The sequence below is a fragment of the Ruditapes philippinarum genome, unplaced genomic scaffold, assembly GCF_026571515.1.
Source record: "Ruditapes philippinarum isolate M1 unplaced genomic scaffold, ASM2657151v2 ctg7268_1_1_1_1, whole genome shotgun sequence".
Taxonomy (NCBI): Eukaryota; Metazoa; Mollusca; class Bivalvia; order Venerida; family Veneridae; genus Ruditapes; species Ruditapes philippinarum.
The window spans coordinates 25,086-47,994 of record NW_026854046.1 but is presented as its reverse complement, the minus strand read 5'-3'; the positions used below and the strand labels follow the sequence as shown (position 1 = coordinate 47,994).

At 32.0% G+C, this 22,909-nt stretch overlaps 1 long non-coding RNA gene across 1 annotated transcript; it reads left to right on the top strand.

Annotated features, from left to right (window-relative positions):
• Positions 1-10,396: 10,396 nt before the first annotated feature.
• LOC132738801 (uncharacterized) lies at positions 10,397-22,081 on the top strand. The gene is made up of 3 exons (XR_009626919.1): positions 10,397-11,101; positions 18,845-18,939; positions 20,230-22,081. It is a non-coding gene; the product is annotated as an uncharacterized LOC132738801 (long non-coding RNA).
• Positions 22,082-22,909: the final 828 nt, after the last annotated feature.

The window sequence follows — 22,909 nt, the reverse complement described above, 5'->3', positions numbered from 1 at the left end:
CTTCCAAACAATTCCAGCAGATGTTGAAATTCTTCACAGTATATGTTACGGTTTTATACCAGTCCTACAAGTTCTTTTTGAAGTTAGGATTGCATTTTCTTGAGATAGATTATTTGTTCATTAATAATAATCACTTTTCATTTGAAAACTTGTCTGTGACACATTTTCAAAGTTCACAATGGTTCACAATACTGCTAGACATCTTTTGCATTCATCGATTATATTGTAATATGTTTTATCCGAATCATATGTTTTGTCCAAACATGAATGGTACAAGTTATGCTTACCGTATTGCAGAATTTTAATCCAAATTATCTCCATTATTAGTTATATGATGTTATTAAATACATAAACAACAAAGTTTATAACATTGTGATTTATTTTGTATCTGTTGAAATCCATAATTGTGTGTACAATCATACAAAATGTTTTGCAATTGAATTAAGCGGCCATATTGACTTGAACTACAATGGTTTAAGAATATTGTTGTCATCTTTGATATATATGCTAATACTAAAGTTTGTGTTACAAGCTGAATTAAAAACAACATTGTTAAGGTATATTTTTGCATTACATATGAAATACTGTTATGGATGATAGTCATTATTATCATTATATCATACATTTATTGCTACTTTGTTGGCTTTTACAGCAGAAGGAACTGCACACTATGAAGTTAAGACAGTATAATAACTTAAGAAGATAGAAGACATGTTGTCCCTAAGAAAACAACAATCTTTTAAGTGTTTTAGTCCCACTTATTTAAAATAAAACCAAATAATTTCATTTTTTACATCAGCAGAGTTTTGTTTACATAGCAACCTAGTATTCAAGGTTTCAGCATCAACACTATGCAACTGGTGGTCGCATTTTCTGTAACAATCGCGCGTCTTAGTAGATCAATAAAAGTCTTACATAATTTATTATTATATTTGATGATATAAATTTAAATTGTTATCTTCGTCAATACAGAAGAGAAAACGTTAATGATGTTTCTGACTACTATTAGTTTTCTCACTAGATAAAAACCTTAAAAGTAAGCTTGTATGCATGTTGGCGTACAATATGTTGAAAAAACTGCTATAAAAATAGTCCCCAGTACTTAAGAAAAACTTAGACTCAATAACACGAATTTTCCTTTATCGACTGCTTCCAACCTGGTTTCAATCTGCTTGACTTGTATCACGGTGTTGTGTATGTTTTAATAAATTACAAACTTATTTTGCATGAAACCTGAAAAGCCAAAGATTTTTGAATCGAGAAATATGCCATAAAAAGAAATACAACAAGTGGTAGATTTTGCTATATGTTCATTGAATAGGAGTCTGATTTTATTTTAGATAGGGAAAATACGATTCAGCTAGTGAATATGATACTATTCCCAAAAATATGATTTTATAATTTGTTCCGTTGACTGCTCTTTGGTCAACGAGGTAGCAGCTATCTTTAGATAATATTATAAACTATAATATTGTATACGGTTACTTCATTATCGGAAGAGTATTTTGGGCTAACTACTTTTGCAATAATTTGTAATTTTCCATCTTTAAACAGAATAATGAAACAACAGTATCAGAATTAGAGAAATCTATCTAGAACATTTATTAAATTTATTTTTTGCTTATGTCTAGCGAAAACACAATCATAACTTTATTTTGAAATGTATACAACACTGAAAATTAAGTTTTAACTCTACAAGTGAAATTGAGAAAATTGTTTTTAACATGAATTTATATAACAAAAGTAGTAGTGAACAACAAAAAATCAGTCATATTCCATGCTTTGCTATGACTTAATTACAACCATATTAAATAAAGCAGTGTCAAAACAATACTGTAGTATCACATTCATTTTCTAAAAGTTCAGATAAATATGTTTGACAACAGTGCACAAATCATCATATTTGATGGTTGCAAGTGCCTTTATGAAATTTAATGTGATGATAAATGTCACTTCATCTAAATACTTAGAACACAGACACAGATCTTGCAATAAATATGTATGGTTTGCTGTTATTTAATTATATTAAATTTTCATTTTGACTAAATTTGCATCGATGCATCAAAATTACAACAATATTTGATAAAGCTGCATGAAACATTGCATTGTCACATTCATCTTTGTCTAAAAGTACAAATGCATATATTTGACAACAATGAATAAATTTTCATAATTTATTTGATAATTGCAAGTTCCTTTATAACAAATGTGATAACAAATGTCACTTCATCATAATACTAAGAATATGATTTAAATCATTTGTGTACAATGACAATTGAAGTTTAATTGTACTTTAGATTGTCATGTGCGACATGCGTGGTAATTCTAGAAAAAATAAACACTATATTCAAGTTTTACCTGTCATTATGTTAGACAAGTTTAAATAATTTCAAATGCTAATCTACCGGGTTGATATATGCGCAACTTAATTTTTCTGTCAGCACATCAATTTTAGTAACTTTTAAATTAAATGCTAAATTGTCACATTCAATTCAATATATAACAGAACGGGACAGACCTTTTTTGTTTTTGTACACAGTACATTATCATACGTATATAGCATATAATTTCAGAGTAAAAATACATTTCAATGCAAACAATCAATGCAATAATATAAAAGAAAAAAACAACATTTATTATATACTTATAATAAATGATATATTGAGAAATATTAATTAAATAAAATGCGTATTTTCATTTTCCGTATTTTTACTATAAAAATTTATTTTTCACTGCAGTGAAACATATTTTCCGTATTTTCACTGGTGTCTTGCCGGACTACTTTCTAGTAAAATCTGCCAATACGCAAAATTTAAGGGAAAGTCTTTCAAATTTAATGTCAAAAAGAGAAATGTATATAAACAGAAAATTCAAGTTTTTTTTTCTATCAATACATGATTTATTTTCATCTTGTGGCATGAAAATTATCATATTTCACTCGTGGCTATCGCCACTCATGAAATATTCATTTTCATACCACTCAATGAAAATAAATCATGTATTTATAGAAAAAACTTGAATATCCTCTATTTATGACAGTATTCAAACATATTACGCTAATAAGCCTTAGTTAAACGAGAATGATCACATCAACAAATATGATTTATGTACAATAATTACAACATTATTAAATATTGAACTTCTAATAGCCATAGCTTTTTTTATAATGAATTACAAATTGATTTTGTTTTTTCCCTTGAAAGTAGATGGATACTATTCTTTTTCTATACAAGTTTATGAAAATGTAGATACAGCAATAAATATGTGTCCAAGTATCTCAATAAAATGGTAGATAATGGTTCACCTGAAAAAAATTAAATTATGTCTCAAAATTTCAAATTAGAAATACAAAAGTTATTTCAAGGATATTGAGGATAAAATACAGATTTTTACACTGCTTAAAATAAAATGAATACGTATTCATAAATAAATAAATAAATAAATAAATAAAAATACAGACGAACAACAGCAACAGCTATTATCTCCCCGTCCACAATCACCACAGGCATCATAACTTAATTCTCGACTCTGTTTTAAAATATGTATTGATAATATGCCTTTTGTATCAAATCTTGATTGCGGTCATACGAGAACCTAACATTGTCCTTTTATAATCTGTCAAAATGAAGGGACATGTTATATATAAGTAAAAGCCATATAGTTTGTACTTTCTGTATTTTGTTCTTCTGCAATGTACACAATACTTTGCAAGAATGTCATTCAATTTCAATAGGACAATTGGATCAAAAACCAACACAAATTAAGTATCAAAACATGTTTCGCTTTATTCAGCTTCCTCAGTTGATACATAAAGAAAAATGACGTAAACGTACAAAACAAACGTCTACGTTAATAGACGTCATATTTGGCGCGTAAAAGAAACGTTATAATATTTCAATAAGTAATACAATAAAACATGTGCATACGTATGTATAAACGTATTTTTTTATATAGCATATATAATTTTCGAAAAGAATTACATAAAATAACCGGATCAAAAGATATTTTCATAGAAATAATTATACAACAAGTATGAAAATAACAGTTACTTATGTGAAAGTTTAGAATTTCGAAAAAAAAACGTGCTTTAAATAATGTTGAAATTGTAAAAAGGGAGATAATGATTTAGAAACATCGTTATCAATCAGTATATCTTATAAAGCTTATCAAATAAAATGAAAATGATCTATCTATTATCTATTCAAGTTATGGTATCATGTTCAAAATTAATTTATGTTATATGAAAAAATCAAAAATCATATGAATACATTATGAATAATGTAGTATATAAATACAACAATCAAAAAATATGCGTGAATAAAGGGAGGTAATATAATACTTATATCATTGACATAAATAATGTATTTGTCTAGATTAAAATAAATTAATAACATTTCTAGATACAGTAAATGGCTACTAAAATAGAATATTAATTTCACGCGTTTCGTAGTATAGCGTGAAATATTTGTCTTCTCGAAACGTACATAGTTTACGGTATTGGAGGTAATGGTCAGTTGTGCACGAGATTATCGTGTTTTTTCGAGTAGGCTATCTATATCAGGGTTATAAATACGGAGTGTAAAGATTTTTATTCACTTCTACCCAGACGATTTCTAACAAAGTACACTTTCAATTTTTGAGCGTGTGCAGTGCAGCCATGGAAGAACAAAACGATATATTGTCAAGTATGGAGAGACTTATTACTCAAAAGCTTGAAGATTTTGAACAGTCTCAGAGGGCTTTTACTCAAGAGCAGATAAAGAGACTACAACACAGTGTACAGAGACAAGATACTTTCACGTTTCGTAAGAAAGGCAACGAGGAACAACATAAAGTAAACGCACGTGTTCTCGACAAAATGAAGGAAGCAGACTTGCATCTTCAAGAGGCCGCCAGATCTCATCAAAGTGAGGCCATGTCGTCTGCTATGGGAAAAGTCTCTCAAGGTATTGACATTTTAAATCACCGCCAGAAGTTAATACGTCTTGCTGATTCAAGTGACGCTGGTTGGCGTGTAGTAATGGAATATGAGGCCCATCCTCTGGCCGAAAACGAAGATGACGAGAAAAAGATTTACAGGTCCCAGAGAGACGCTGAGCGTAAGCTCAGACAGGAGAGGAAAGCGAGAAATACCCGTTATTCTCCGTTTTCACGTTACGGGCGTTATTTCCAAGGACAAACGTTAACACCTGCAAATAAGGATATTGCCGGCTCATCGACCACGTGGAACCAGACGAACGTATCTGCTGGCCGTAAACCTGGCACGTGCTTCCGGTGTGGACGTCCCGGTCATTGGCGGAACGACTGCAGGGCTGGTTTGCAAAACGACGGAGGGTTTATGAACAAGGATGTACAGTCAAATTCTAAGATAAGTTGCTCTTTGTTATATTTATCTACGCAAAACGCTGAATGCGAAAATAGTTCAAAAATTAGTACGCCAGTTGGCAAGTTAAAATCTTGTATAAATCACTGGAAAGATGCTGGAGCAAATGAGTACGTATTACAAATAGTAGAAAATGGGTATAGATTACCTTTCAGAAATATTCCAGATTCAGTTTTCTTGTTAAACAACAAATCAGCAAGGGATAATTCTTCATTTGTAAGTCAAGAATTTAAGTCATTACTACAAAAAGGTTGTATTTCTGAGGTGAAAGAGCAGCCTTATATTGTAAATCCCCTTACAGTAGCTTATGGAAAATCTGGTAAGGCACGTTTAGTCTTAGATTGTCGTCACATTAATTTAGAACTTTTTAAGTACAAGTGTTGCTTTGAAGACCAGTCTGTGGCAAAAAATATGTTTGAAAAGGGAGATTACATTTTTTCCTTTGATATAAGAAGTGCATATCATCATAATTATAATGATCTCTCCTGAACACAGAACTTATTTTGGGTTTTCATGGGAAGTAAATAATGTGCTTCTTTTTTACGTTTTTAACGTGCTTCCTTTCGGAATTTTCACGAAGGTATTGAGAGTTTTAGTTACTAAATGGCGTTCCCTTGGATACAGAATCATTCTTTTCTTAGACGATGGTTTTGCAGGTGATAGTAAGTATGAAAGTTCTATAAAATTGTCAGATTATGTGCACAATGATTTATTAAATTTTGGTTTCATACTCGCGGAAGATAACTGCCATTGGATTCCATGTCAAAGGTAAGTATGGTTAGGTTATGTTTGGGATACTCTTAACGGTTATTTAAAAGTAACCGACGAACGCATATCTAGTACAGAGCTCTTGTTGCAAAAATTCATTGACGAAATTGGTCAAGGGAAGACAATATTTCCTGTACGTATGGTAGCCAGGTTAGTTGGTCAGTTGATTTCCATGATGACTGCTGTGGGTCAGAAAGTACGATTACGAACCAGGTCGTTATATGACTGTGTGGTAAGTTGGGCAAGTTGGGAGGCCCCGGTTATGATTAGTGCAAGAGCATTTGATGAAATTGTATTTTGGAAAGAAAATTTGAAAATATTAAACAAATTTGTTCTAAAAAAGAGGCTGGAAGTGCCAAAGTGAAAAATATTGAAAATGTCATATTTTGTGACGCCAGTGGAGCTGGCTTTGCAGGTTTTATTGCAGGCGATGAAACTAGTCATGTGATAGGTTGTTGGTCTGAATCCGAAACGGGTATGAGTTCAACATGGAGAGAGCTAGAGGCTGTACACACAGTTATAAATACTTCATTTAAAAGCCTGGAAGGGCAAGATGTTATTGTAAATACTGACAACAAAAATGTAGTTTCAATTTTGACATATGGTAGTAAAAAGCAGTATTTGCACGACATTGCGGTTAACGTGCACGATACATGTTCGCAACACAGTATAAATATAGTACCGAAATGGGTTCCAAGATATGATAACAAGGAAGCAGATTTTTATAGTAGATGTACTGATAGTGACGATTGGTCCGATGAAAGTCACGTGTTTGAGACACTAGATAAAAAATGGGGTCCTCATACATTTGATTTGTTTGCATGCAATTACAACACACAATGTAATAAGTTTTTCTCAAAGTACTGGTGCCCAGGGACTTCCGGCATTAATGCATTAGAACATAAATGGGTCAATGAAAACTTTTGGCTTGTACCGCCACCTAGATTAGTTGTCAATTGTTTAGATAAAATATTTTCAGATAAATGTACATGCACACTTGTAGTCCCAATATGGAAGTCGGCGCGATTTTGGCCTATTCTCTTCCCTGAAAGAGGAGTGACAAACGGAAGTGTCTTTGAGCATTTTATTTTTTCTCCAGGAAAGCTGACAAAGCGAGGTCGGGGGAAAAATGGCATTTTTGACGGCAGAAATTTAGGATTCGGTTTAATTGCTGTCAGATTCGTGTAGTACATTGATATTTTATAGTTTTGCAGGCCTGAATTTGAGGAGGTGTATAGATGCAGAAGTACATGAAAGTGGGTTGCGTCATGGAAGTTTCAATGAACTGTCGTCTAAGATGTCTTTACTGTTGGTTAAGTCGAAGAGTGACAGCACAGTATCAAAGTATTATTCGTATTTTAAAAAAGTGGGAGGATTTTATTACTTCTAATGGCGGGGTAGCAATACCCGCTGAGCCAATTCATGTTGCTCTGTATCTTACAGAATTAATTGACAAACAATCATCCAGTTCTATTGTTTCAAATGTTGTTTATAGTTTAAAGTGGGCTCATTCTTTGAGACATTAACACGATCCTACTGATAATTTGTGTGTGAAAAATTTGCTTGAAGCTTCAAAAAGATTGTTGACAAAACCTAAGACAAGGAAGGATATTGTGACAACAGACAATTTAATAATGCTGTGTGATAAATACATTCAAAGTGACGATATTCTTGTGTAACGTGATTTAGCTATGATTCTAATAGCGTTTGCAGGTTTTTTAAGGTTTGATGAATTAGGTAGCCTTAGGTGTAATGATGTTATTTTTCATGATTCACATATTTCTATTCGTATAAGAAAAAGTAAAACTGACCAATATCGCCATGGAGACCGTATTGTTATTTCTAAAGGCGAGTCTGTAGCTTGTCCATATACAATGTTACAACGTTATATGCGTGTTGCAGGTTTATCTGTTACAGATGATACATTTTTATTTAAGCCATGTTATCGGTCAAAAAACGTTTGTAGACTTATTTTCAAAGATAAGCCACTTAGTTACACGCGAGCTAGAGAATGTCTTATTTTGCGTTTAAAAGAAGTTGTTCAAGATTTAAACATAGGTATTCATTCACTTCGAGCGGGTGGTGCTACTGCAGCCGCAAACGCTGGTATAAATGATCGTTGCTGGAAAAGGCACGGTCGATGGAAGGGTGAAAATAGTAAAGACGGATACATTGGTGATTCTTTAGAAAAAAGATTGTTAGTCACAAAATCATTGCATTTGTAAAGCACTTTCCATTTTCCAGCCCGCTATTTTCGTATTTCTAAACTACTCGTCTGGTATTGCATTAATTAGTTTAGTTTTGTATTCGTAACGTCTTTAGTCAAGAAAAGACTATTAATGTCATGCGTTTCGTAGTATAGCGTGAAATATTTGTCTTCTCGAAACGTACATAGTTTACGGTATTGGAGGTAATGGTCAGTTGTGCACGAGATTATCGTGTTTTTTCGAGTAGGCTATCTATATCAGGGTTATAAATACGGAGTGTAAAGATTTTTATTCACTTCTACCCAGACGATTTCTAACAAAGTACACTTTCAATTTTATATTATTTTAATCGTGGTGTAATATTAAAAGTAGATTTTTCCCTAAATTTTTTCTTTTTTTTCTCACATACTTTCAGTAAGCTTTTTCTTACAATACATACATTTTAGCAGGCTTTTAATCAGGCACTAGTTAAAAAAGAAAATGAAAAGTTGTATTTTACTTCATAAAAAACGTTTGCCTTGTTAAAAATATTAAAGCAAGAGTAACGCACAATATAATTTGTATATATATAATGCTACATTTATGATGCTTTACCATATACCTGCAAGGAATGAGGCCCGACATTCTTACGATCCGACATTGACAAATGGGCACAGGGTTTTCAGAGATATTTTCATTTAAAAAATGTTTTTACCTCTGTTTTTTACCTGGGCGAGTCGGTTCGTCATTCAATCTTTATGTTTAATTTCGGATACAAGTTTCAATAATTGTACGGAAGTTTAGGTAAATACGTTGAAATGTTTTTCGCAGGTATATGGTATTTTCATTTGCAATATCAAAACAAGTAGATATACATGTACATGTATAAAGATGACATTTTATCAGTTATATTTGTATTGTAATTAAGAAATGTATTCATAGATCTTTTACTTTTAGATCTCGTTTGTTAATGTTTCACTTTTACATGTATTTTAAATGTATGATGTAACCCGGCTGCTACTTAAATAAACTACTCGTCTGGTATTGCATTAATTAGTTTAGTTTTGTATTCGTAACGTCTTTAGTCAAGAAAAGACCAGTCTTTTTATGCCGATATGTACTAAAGAAGATATTGACGAGTTTGTAAAAAATTGCAAGTATATATACTTGAAAAACGAACTTATTATTTGTAAAGCACTTATGCATTCAAACCCTTCGGGGAAAATGTTTCTAACATCCTGTAACACATTATTTTTATGGTTTTATATACACATTATGATGCTCAAATTAAGATTTATCGATATTGTAAGTTTCAAAAAACATTATTTATAAAGATATTACCGAATTTAATATTTCATGTAAATAAAGGGAGGTAATTAGAATTTAGTTTTCAATAAATTCTAAGTCAATTTTTCCAATAAGAAATGAATGCATATAATTAAATGATTACCTTAAATATGTACAAATATTTGCAATACATATTTTACATATTTTTCCATGTTTGAAAATTGACAAATTTGCATAATTACACACATATATAATTCAATGAAGAGTGGTATGCAATCTCAATTACAAAACATACAGAATCTTTAAGTATTCAATATGTCTCCTTCAAAAGTCTCCCCATATTATCATGAACTTTATCAATCGGCATAAAGGAAAAGTCATCAAGTGAATGATCTACGGAATTGAAATGAATTGCAACATTAGAAGAAAAATGGGGGACATTAGTGGATTATCTTCCTTGATAAAAACCGAGGTTAACCAAAATGTAAGTAGGTCCAAATATTAATCTGGTTCCCTGTCCTATTATGGTTCCCATCCAAGATGGAAACCATAATAGGACAGGGAACCTAGGTCCAAATATTAATCTGGTTCCCTGTCCTATTATGGTTCCCATCCAAGATGGGAACCATAATAGGACAGGGAACCAGATTAATATTTGGACTAATATTTGGACCTACTTACATTTTGGTTAACCTCGGTTTTTATCAAGTTCGCAGGGGACCAGTCTAAAATATTTGGAATCCTTTTCTTTTATCGTCGAGTTGTATATAAGACAGGTTGATATGTCTTAATCAATTATTTACTCATGCATCAACAAATATGTAAACCTTAAGGAAAAAATGATTAATTTATGTCAACAGATTCTACATCTTATCGCAATATCTAATCTGAATATTACAAATGATCATAATTAGCCCTAATTAATTCAGTTTGCTACAAAGAAATAGGCGATAAAGTCCGAGTAATCCAATAGCTTAGGACCTATCTATTTATAGGGAGTACTCAGGGGAGGTTATTCACTACTGTCCCTCATTGGGATGACAATTACTTCTTATATCAAATTTATAGCTGTTCATTCTTTTTGATACCTGTTGATGGGTCTGGCCGACATATTGTATTTTACATTTTTTACAAGTAATTAAATAAATCACGTTACTAGAAGTACAATTTCCATCAAAATGCATTTCGAATGTTTCTCCAATATTTGTAGTTGTGAATTTACTATTTTCTTCAATATTATTACAGTGAGTACATCTTTTTCTATTACACTTATTAGTTTTACCGTTCATAATCCGTTTATTTAGAGTTGAATGGGTAAGGGAATCTTGAAGATTTTTGGGACGGCTGTATGCTAAGATTGGTTTATGATTATGTAAATTTTTAACACTGTCATTTTCTGACAACATTAAAAGATCCCAGTATTTATTTATTATAAGACCAAGATGGGGAAGAGACGGATTATATGGGATAACAAATGGTATGATTTTTTGCTGCTCTGTTATATTTTGGTTATTTTCCAGAGCTTCTTCTTGAGTTGAATATTTTACTTTTGCAAAAGCAGATGTTAGCTTGCTATCAGGATAATTTCTGATCTTGAAAAAGGATTCTAAATTTATAAGAGATTCGTGAAATTTGGTTTAAACAATATTTATTTTCAATAAATTGATTACATAATATATCATACAAAGTACACCTGAATAATTATGAGCGATTTAACATTAAAATTAAACTAAAATGTATACAGAAATTATTAAGTGTACTAAACATGTAAACTATCAGAATAAAGGCTTTATGCTAAGCCTCGCTTCTGACTATCGTGCTAAGCTGCCCATGATGGTGTAATAATCAATATGTAATAACATTTTTGAAAAAAACTACAGAGAAAAAAGATATATAAATAAAAAATAAATTGTGAGTTGGTAGAGTGTAATTGAAACTTAAAAGTGTCAAGGGAGTATACAGTTCAGAAATCAATATTTAACAAAGAACTTAGGGAAGAAAGAAAGAATAGTTTATGAAAGGGTCAGGGGTCAAGTCCATGTCTGAGTGGGATATTTATCACTTGAAACGACCTGTGTGAGAAATGTAATTTTGTACCTGTGTGAGAAATGTAATTTTGTACCTGTGTGAGAAATGTAATTTTGTACCTGTGTGAGAAATGTAATTTTGTACCTGTGTGAGAAATATAATTTTGTACCTGTGTGAGAAATGTAATTTTGTACCTGTGTGAGAAATGTAATTTTGTACCTGTGTGAGAAATGTAATTTTGTACCTGTGTGAGAAATGTAATTTTGTATCTGTGTGAGAAATGTAATTTTGTACCTGTGTGAGAAATGTAATTTTGTACCTGTGTGAGAAATGTAATTTTGTACCTGTGTGAGAAATGTAATTTTGTACCTGTGTGAGAAATGTAATTTTGTACCTGTGTGAGAAATGTAATTTTGTACCTGTGTGAGAAATGTAATTTTGTATCTGTGTGAGAAATGTAATTTTGTACCTGTGTGAGAAATGTAATTTTGTACCTGTGTGAGAAATGTAATTTTGTACCTGTGTGAGAAATGTAATTTTGTACCTGTGTGAGAAATGTAATTTTGTACCTGTGTGAGAAATGTAATTTTGTACCTGTGTGAGAAATGTAATTTTGTACCTGTGTGAGAAATGTAATTTTGTACCTGTGTGAGAAATGTAATTTTGTACCTGTGTGAAAAATGTAATTTTGTACCTGTGTGAGAAATATAATTTTGTATCTGTGTGAGAAATGTAATTTTGTACCTGTGTGAGAAATGTAATTTTGTACCTGTGTGAGAAATGTAATTTTGTATCTGTGTGAAAAATGTAATTTTGTACTTGTGTGAGAAATGTAATTTTGTATCTGTGTGAAAATGAATGAGTTAGTGTCATTGTCCAAGGATTCATTGCCAACAAAAAAGAAGGATATCCAAATTAACTGAGTAAATTGGTGAAATATTACTGAGAAGATCCGCTCTTTGGTTTGTATAAATCGGACAGTGTAAGAGAAAATGATCTGTATCCTCAACTCCGCCACAAGCACACGCTGCTGAGTCTATAATGTTTTTTTGAGTAAAGATGTTCCTTTAGTGAGCTACAATGCATGCGAAGGCGTGCGTGTTGAATAGCTCCCTATTACCTATATAGTAGAAGGAGGGTGTTATTTCAGAGCTTGTTTAAAGGCCGATACAGACAATGAAATTTATCATTGTCTGAAATGATACGTCTGTAACGTTTAGCTTGGCTGTATAGTATACCCTCTTTACATTTATTAGGGTGGCATGAGTTATACTCCAGATATTGATGGACATCTGTAGCTTTTATCTGTAGGTTTTATATGAATTTCCGTTGATAATGTACAATTTTCATTTTTAAGAATCTTAACATCAAGAAATGACACATTTTCTTTCGATATATTATATGTAAATTTAATTGTAGGATGACATGTATTTAATTTTTTATGAAATCATGTAAGGCACTTATAGAATGATCCCATATCATAAATATATCATCTACAAAGCGGAGCCAAGTCGTAGGTTTAAGGTCATAGTTGTTTAAAAATCAGATTCTAATTTACCCATGAATAGCGATGCGTATGTAGAGGCCATAGAACTACCCATTAAACTAAAATTTGTAAATAATTTTCATTATTAAATTGAAAATGATTACTTTTAAGTGTTAATTTAAGAAGAGTGCATATTTCCTCCGTTGATAATTTACTACCACATTTTTCATTATCAATAAAGTATTTACAAGCAGCTATCCGATCTTCGTGTGGGATATTTGTATACAGTGAAGTTACATCCAAAGTAACAAGTACTGAATCTTTTGAAAGTTTAGGTAAAGATTTTAATTTACGCAAAAAACAGAGTAATCTTTCACATACGACGGTAATGATTTCATATATGGTTGTAATATAAAGTCAAGGTATTTTTAAATATTTTCTGCATGCAGAAACAATTAGTCTGCCTGGATATCCTATGGGTAGACTTTCATTATAATCTTTATGAATTTTGGGCAAGATATAAAATTGGGGCGTTCTTATGATGTCTGGAAACATGATAAATACGCTAGTTATGTTACTGTTTATTCAGATATCTCGTTTATACAGTTTTGAATATTAAGTTCTATTTCCTGTGACGGTTTATTGTCTAATTTTGAGTAATATGTATTGTTATTCAATTGGCGTTCCACTTCATGAATATAGTCAATTTTGTTCATTATAACTATCATATTTGATTTATCTATACTTTTTTAATAATGATAGTTTCATCTTGGCAAAGTGAACGCAGTGAGTTCAATTCTTCTTTAGAAATATTTGTGCGGTATAGTTGCTTTTCATTACTGTGTAATTCAATGAAGTTTCAAAAAATTTACATTTGTTCTACCACCAATGAACATGCCGAAGAATATCTTCAGCCAAAAGTACATGTTTTATAACGGGGCGACACTTTCAGACAAAGGAAACAAACAAAAAACAAACACAAGAATTGCGTTTGTTTTTTGAAAGCAAACTGTAAGATTTATTTTTAGCAAGACGGGTACAGTTATCAGACTATGTTTAATCAATATTCAGAGATATCTTTACAAGTGTCTGCCCTGTAACATGAGGTAAATTCAACTTCAAAACTTTATTCCATTAAACAAATACATGTTTATAGCAAGTACAAAATATACGAGGGGTGTTTGGGAAGTTTAAGAACTTTTGCTGTATTTTTTTCCTTAATGGTGCGTTTTTATCCATATTTCACAAAATGTAATTTAAATATGTGCTCAATATGTAGTACAACTCTCACAGACAAGAATAGACAAATACCGCTCGAAACTTGTTTCTATAGGAACCGCATAACGCATACCCGGAGCACTCCGATTTTATCGAAATTAAGTTAATGGTACCGATATATTTAATTGATTATAATTTTATTAAATTACAATGGATAACTCACGAAAAAACACGAGTGAGACTAAAAAAGGATTGGAGCACCACACTAAATACCATATTCCGGTACATACCGGACAAGACGCTTGAATGATTAAATGCTAAAATCTCGCCTTTTCACCTTACGGAATGAACTTTAAAACGTCTAATTCATCTTTTCACACCGATTTATATACGATAATGAATGAAAAATGTAAGAATCGGCGAAAAAAACGATATTAGTTCATATTGTGAACATGATTTCTGCAAGCGTCTAGAGGTAATGCTCCAATCCTGTATTGAGCTAAATCCAAAAAACACGAGCGTTAAATACAACGTCAACGTCATTTCCTGAAAATTCTACTCGTAAATCGTTACAATTGTTTGAATAACAATGGTTTTAACATCACTGGTGCTTACACAAATCAAGAGAAAAATGACGTCAATAGGTGACGTTGAAGTCAGGACAATCATCAAGTTTTGTGTAGGAATAGAAAAGACACCAACGGAGACGTATAAAATGATTCAAGCATCTAGTACAACAAAGAAATGCTGTAGATCGCTAGTATTTAAATCAGCCTCCTTGGATTCGAGACGCTCATGCATCCACCCTATAGCCCAGACCTTGCGTGTGTGTGTGTATTTGCGTTTATTTATACTCGCCACCGGTTGCCCATATGGGCGAGTCCCCCAGAAGAGTATTAGTCATTTTATATTTTTGGAGGATAGTGCAATTACAGATACAGAAAGATGCCCCAATTCCAGAAGCTTCTCCTGGTTCTTTAGCGTGCCAAGTGTTTAAGCACCCATACACGGGACCTCGATTTAAAGTCTCATCCGAAAGACTGATTAGTAATTTTAGTTGGCCAGCCCGGGAATCGAACCCACAATGTCGAGATTACAAGTCTCGCGCTCTAACCGATTGAGCTATGCAGACCTTGCGCCGATGGATTTCCGAGTTTTTCCGGAAATCAAAGCACAGCTGCGTGGTCGACGCTTTTATTCCTGGTTGGATTTACAAATTGAAACCCAGAGAATAGTTTCGGCATTCGACAACATCTGGTACGAGGACACGTACAACAAATGGCTCAAGAGGCATAGAAAATGCATCGCTGTGTCGAGAAGTGAGTCGATATGACGATCGGGGAAATTTGACGTTAACATATTTTGCACTGACGTGACGTTAGCGTGCTCCGGGTATGCTTCGGTGTATGTTTTGTTTTATTCGTAATTTACGCTTTGTTTGATGTATTTCATAGTAATTTTTACAGCTGGCTGTAAAAGAATTAAATATTTTATGGTGGTTTTCTTGTTTTTCGATTCCTATTATTTATCAAACTACAGCAAAAGTCCTTAAACTTCCCGAACAGCCCTCGAACACAAGTACTTGGATTTTTTCAGAAGAGCCTTACAATCATATGAATAAAATACAGATCAATTTTGATAGGATTAATTTCTTAAAGTGTTAGCATGATATATAAATTTGCTTAAACCATTGATTACAGTTAACGATGATCCAGACATTAAATTGATAAACTTTTGCTTAGTCGGCAATGTGTAGTATACCGTTTAAGATACCTTTTTCTCAAATCGGAGAACTTCGGGCAAATAAGTAAAAAATGATATTCATCCACTATTTGATTAAATTTGCAATTTTCACAAAAACGTTCATTTCTTGGAATATTACGATATCTTCCATATTCTATAGCTAAATTATGGGACGATGTTCTGAATCTAGATAAGGCTATTCTATACTTTGGTTCTTTAATTACGCTTAAGTATTTTTCTAAATCAAAAGTATGTTTAAATAAACTGTATGTATCAAGACGAGGTGAATTATTTATCAAGGTATACCATTTTTCGTAATACAAACTAAGAATTCTGAATTTAATTGCTTTAAAAATCTACCTGTATGTTATATTGGTTTTCCCATACAAATATTAATCCAGATTCATCTAATATTAGTTTAATAGCGTAAGCCCAATTTTTACCATTATAAGATTGTCCATTGTCAGCATCAATTCTTAACATAGAATATGTTTTAAAAGTTTAGTACTTTCTAGAAGCGATAATAACTTAATCCAATATTTAATCATAATTATTTTCCGTTGAATATACAGAGGTGTTCGACCAAGTTCGCCATATTACGCTTCTCGGTTTGTAAATGATTTAGTTCCTAAAATTATTCTACAAAATTTACAATGAATAACTTCGACAGCGGGTGCGATGTGTGATCCCCATACCTCCGCCGTGTAATTCAAAGTTGATGATATGAGAGAATCAAACAATTTTATTTGCTGTCAAACGGTTAAATCTACTTGATTAAAGATAATAAACAAATTATGAAGAGCGAAAGACGCATGTTGTGCTATACGTGCCTGCGTTCTATTCCACTGTCCGTTCTAGAATAGATGTACACCTAGATATTTAAAGGATTTGACAACTTCGATTTTTGTGTTAGATTAGTAAAAATTATAATTTGTGTGACGACCGTTTTCAAAAATCATTATTTTTATTTTATTTACATTAAGTTTCAAATTGTAATTATTACAGTATAATTCGATATCGTTTAATAATGATTTAATGTTTTAGGGTTTTTAGAAAAAATCGCAGCGTCATCTGCGAACAATAATAGAAACATTTGCATATCACCAAGATTAATTATTCCGTCTAAATTATTCCGTGTACTTCCAAAATATCATTAAGGAAAAATAGACACAAGAAACTGCTTGACGGGTCTCCTTGTTTCACTCCAACGTATGAATTTATTGGAGTTGACTTGACATTGTTATAACGAACGGAAGATTTAACAGAGGTATACATAGACCTTAAGGCAACAATAAATTTAGAACTTACATAAGCATCAAAAAGTTTTTGCCATAGTAGTACACGGTCAATTCTATCAAACATCTTTTCCCAGTCGAGAAAAGCAACGAACAGTTTTTCTTTATTTGATATAGTTTTTGCAATAAGTGAATAGAATACAAAAATACAGTCGATAGTGGATTTATTCTGTTGAAACCCGTATTGATTGTCTATTAACTTTTCATGCTTTTTGGCCCATTAAGTTAATCTTATTTCTAAGAGTTTTGTGTATATTTTTGACAAAATGTTATTTAGTGTAATGCCTCTAAAATTTTTGACTTCTTTACTTCCGCCTTTAAATATGGGTATAATTAGCCCTTCAGTCCAGTTTTTTGGAAGATATCCGTGTTGGAATATTTTATTGTAAAGTTTTAATAAAAAAAGTGAAATAAGTTCGAATGATGTTTTAAATATTTCTGCTATAAGGTTGTCCATTCCTGGACTTTTAGAATTATTCTGGGCAAAAACTGCGTTTCTAACTTCCGATTCTGTGAATTAAATATCCAAATCTTCATCTTGGATATACTTTTCCTGACTTTCATATTCATTAAAACTATTTCCATTCAATTCGGGTCGTTCACCATATAGTTTGTTGAAATGTTCAAATAAATCTTGAAACTGTACATTTACCGGATCAGATGACATTTTTTATATTGCAAATTAATGTTTCTCCAAAAAGATTTCGGATTACTTTTAGCGAGCTCTGCAATGCGATTGCCCTCTAAATGTTTATTTTTTATTTTTTGTTTACGTTTTATCTGTACACAAAAACGTTTTTTTACTTAAAAACTCTAATTTAAAATACAATAAACAATACAGTAAATACAATAAAGTTAAGATTCAGATATGAGTTATAGTGAAGTAAAACAATTTTAGGCAAAAATTTGCTTGTGTAATCGGCGTGTGTTGACAAAAACAAAATATGAAGGAATTTATGCGCATATATTTATTGAAGCAGGTTATGGATGCATATACAAGCAAACATAAACTATTTCTTAATATGATTCAAATATTTACATGACTTCCGGATTAATGCAATCCGTCTAAAGGAATTTTATGGGTCATCCCGCCTGTTTTACGGAACTGATGTTAAGATCTTCTCACAAGATCCGGTTGGGGTACAAATCGTTTATATACTGTGTTATTACATCTATTGCTCGGCGGGCTTTAAATAAGTTCTCGTGCTTCTGCGGATGGTACACGGAACTCCCTATAATTCATAGACATGTTAAATCTTAATTTCAGTATCGTGCTGTTTAAATTGATGTAAAGATTTGTAAAAAGTTATCAATAAATTTCAGAAATGTAAAAATATAAGCGGCATTCATATTTCAAGTGCTGCTTCTTTACATCTGAACGACAGTTAGATGATTTAACTGGAATAAGAAATAGGTTTCACAAATTGTGAAATATCTGTGCTAATTATAGATTCGGAATAAAGATCAGACGCCAATACTGACACAGAAGGCGGAAGAAGCCAGCCGGTGTCTGTTTACCCATGTCACGGTCAAGGTGGGGACCAGGTAAGAAAGTAGATTATATTGTTCAGATAAAACATAACTGCACTATTGAATAGTCTCACAGTAAGGCTTTCCCCGCCGACAAATATAACATCGGCCAATATCGTAATAAATCGGTCATTTCCGAAACGTTATGGTATTCGTTTTTAAGCTGAATTTAGTACAACTAATGCCCAAGATTTTCAGGAAATAACCGATTTGCTACGATATTGCTAAGACAACCTTAACGTTCATAGTGGTTTCTTCTTCATTGTCCGGTCCGTAAGCGTGTTTCCACTTAATCAAGTCATGATAGAATATGTGTTTTGTTACTTTGCTTTTCTGTCATTTTTAGTCTTTTGCACCTTTATAATTATCATTTTTCCGGTATTCTGTATGCCTCCGAAGGGCAGGATATAGTAATAGCACTGTCCGTCCGGTTGTCCGTATGTCTTTTCGTCCGATAATCTGGTCCGCTCTTTATCTCCAACACTGCTAGGGGAATTTCAGTGAAACTTCACAGGATTGTTCGTCACCATGCCAGTTGTGCATTGATTTTCCGCTTATTTTTTTGCACAGTTATGGCCCCTTTATGGTAATATTTTGGGTAAAATATGCTTGTCCGCGCTTCATCACCAAAACCACTGGGGTGATTAAAGTGAGACTTCACAGGATTGTTTGTAACCATGCCTAGTTTTGCATAGTATCTTTATTTTCCACTTGATTTATTGAAGTAATGGCCCCTTTATTGCCGTATTTTGGGTAAATAAGCTTGACCGCGCTTCCTCAGCAAAACCGTTGGGGGATTTCAGTGAAACTGCTAAGGATTGTTTGTCACCAAGCCTAGTTGTGCATAGTATATATTGATTGTTCTGTAAATGTCCATCCTTCATTGGAAATTTCAGTGAACATTTAAAAAGTACTTGCTTAGTGCCATGATTTTGTGCATTTCCCCCCGCAGTAATGGGCCCTTTATGATTTCTGTAGTAAAATTTGTTTTGACTATTTCTCCTACACTTTTAATCAGTTAAAATTTGGGAATTAAATTAATCAAAGGCGGTCGAGGGTATATAACCGTATATACAATGTATTTCGGATTTTATGCGGGGGCATATAATTATGTCACTTTTCAATGACAGCTCTTGTTTTAATATGTCATTAAAATATTCATTTTAGCATCCTTAAAATCATAAGAATAAGTCTTATATCTCGTAATAAAAAGATAACAATAATACAAAAAACTGTAGACCGTTAAAAAAGCACTTTTATAATCAGCCTTTACATTTTTACCTGTTTTATATATTTTTTTTACAGTTTTGGTTGCTAAGCGCCGACAACGAGTTCAGACGTGACGAATACTATTAGGATACGCCAGACGGTGTACAGGTCAAAATATACGGTTGTCATGGGGCAAAGGTCATCAAGAATTTTTTTACAGAAGTGTAAGTGAAAGAAAAAGGACAAGAATATAAGTGACAAAATGGTTACTTTAAGACTGAACCATTCTGAAACCAAGGATACTTGTTTGTTTTTGTGTAAAATGAAATGAAATTATATCTTACACGAAAGACAAATATATTTTCTTTTTATCTTTAATATGCTTAATTTGATACTAATTAAATCACATAGAGGATATTTGTTTAGTTCAGTGTAAGATCGGAATATATTTCACCGAGTGAGCACCAAAAGGAATATTTCACGAGTGGCGCAGCCACGAGTGAAATATGAACTTTTGGTGTCCACAAGGTGAAATATATTTCAATCTTACACTAAACTAAACAAATTTTCTTTTTATAACATGCAAAGAAACGTTTTAAATAGACATTTAACCTAATACTGAATGAAAAGCGCGCCAAATAATAATACAACGTGACGTCATTTACGACGTCACGTCATTAAGTGGGTACCCAATACTGTGCACGCTGGTATTTCACTGAAACAACGTAAGGGGCTTAAATTCAAAACAGTGAAATTAACAAAGTGTTAATTTCACTGTTTCAAACAGTGAAATTACCAGTTTTATATCACTGATATATAGAGGATATTTGTTTGTTTGTGTGTAAGATGAAATTTTATTTCATCGAGTGGGCTTTAAAAACAGTATTCTCACGACTGGCGTAGCCACGAGTGAGAATACTGTTTTTAAAGTTTACGAGATGAAATAAAATTACATCTTACACAACAAACAGACAAATTTTCTTTTTATTTTATGCTTTAAAACAAGTTAAAACGAAATTTCCATAATTTTAACGTTAATATTAAAACTGTTTCCCCCATTGAGAGCCCCATTCAGAGGGAATTTCTCATTAAAAACGTGATATTTATTCATTTTATTAAAAAAATATGAATGATCGCTTGTTTTAATAATAAAAACAAACAATTCTTGTAGGAGAAAAAGTCCAACCATCCATCCATATTTCTGTTACTTACTGCGAATTTATATTAGACCTGGCTTTGTAAACTGTAAGCGGCAGCCATATTTTAAAGTTGTGTATTTAATGGGAGGAAAATAATTGTGTAAGATTCCGAAGGATATAATTTGGATTTGTTAGTCATACACCTTTTTAAAAGAAAGAAAACTTATTTGAGGAATGTAACAGACAAAAAATAAGTGTTGACAGAAGTGAAAACATTCAGAAAAGGAGCTAGGAAAATGGAAAACTTGGAAGCTTGCTAAGGCATTGTAAAGAACGCTGGGTTGTTTTACTTATTTTACGAGTGATGGCTGTCAATGCTTTTCAATTTTTTTCATAAAGCATACGGCAGTTATTGCTCGTAGGATACTTTAATATGCCCAAATGTCATCAAGAGCAGTTTAGCATGGGGAAGGAATGTATTTTTCAGACAGTAAAAACGAAACAAAAAAAATCTAGAGACGAAATTTTGTGATTGGAATTTGAAGGAATAGAAGTAAGTTTTCTCTCTTTATTACTTTTGACATTTAAGTTATTTATCTATTTCAGCTTTGCTATTTTTTTAACAGCCTGATATTGTCAGAATTGTCAGTAAAAATAAAATTGAGGTACCACATGGGGAAAATCTTAAAAAAGTAGTTTTGTCATTGAAAAAAGTGAAATTATATTTTGATAATTTTCACTGTGAAATTATCAAATATAATTTTCACGGATAAATCAGTAATCCACTGAAAAGCATAAAATAAATTTCTATAAACCACCTAAAAGCATGTAATAATTTCTTTTAAAATTATCTTGAATACAACAAGAGCCACCGCCGGGCGGGGACGACTTTCGACTTTTTACTTTTTTAAAAGCAAACAAGAAACATTTGAACAAATCTTAACGTTTCCGTTTTTATAAATTTAATCGGTGTGTCTATTTGAGTTTGATTAACATGAAGGTCTTGTCCTTAAAAATGTTCGGTTATAATTTGAAGTCAATCCATTCAATAACAGCAAAGTTACAGCCAGTTACAGCCCCAAAAATGAAAATTTCAGTAATTTGTCCTTCAAAGTCAAGGTCATTTATGAGTGAAGGTCAAGGTCTGTCTTGTTCTTTTGAAGGGCTATCCTTGAAGATTTTTATGTTCAAGTTTGAAGAAAATCCATTTAAAAATAACAAAGTTACAGCCAATAATAGCCAAAAATATGAAATTGTCAATAATTTGACCTTCAAAGTCAATGTAATTTATGAGTGAAGGCCAATGTCTGTCTGGTTATCTTAAAGGGCTATCCTTGGAGGTTATTATGTTCAAGTTTGAAGACAATCCATTAAAAAAAAACAAAGTTACAGCCAATAAAAGCAAAAAAAATATAAATTTCAATAATTTGACCTTCAAAGTCAAGGTCATTTATGAGTGAAGGTCAATGTCTGTCTTTTATCTTAAAGGGCTATCCTTGAAAATTATTATGCTCAAGTATAAAGACAATCCATTCAAAAATAACAGTAACAGCAATAATAATAGCAAGAACAAGCAAAATTTGGACTTTTGACCTTGAAGGTCAATGTCATTTATGGATGAAGGTCAAGGTTAGTGT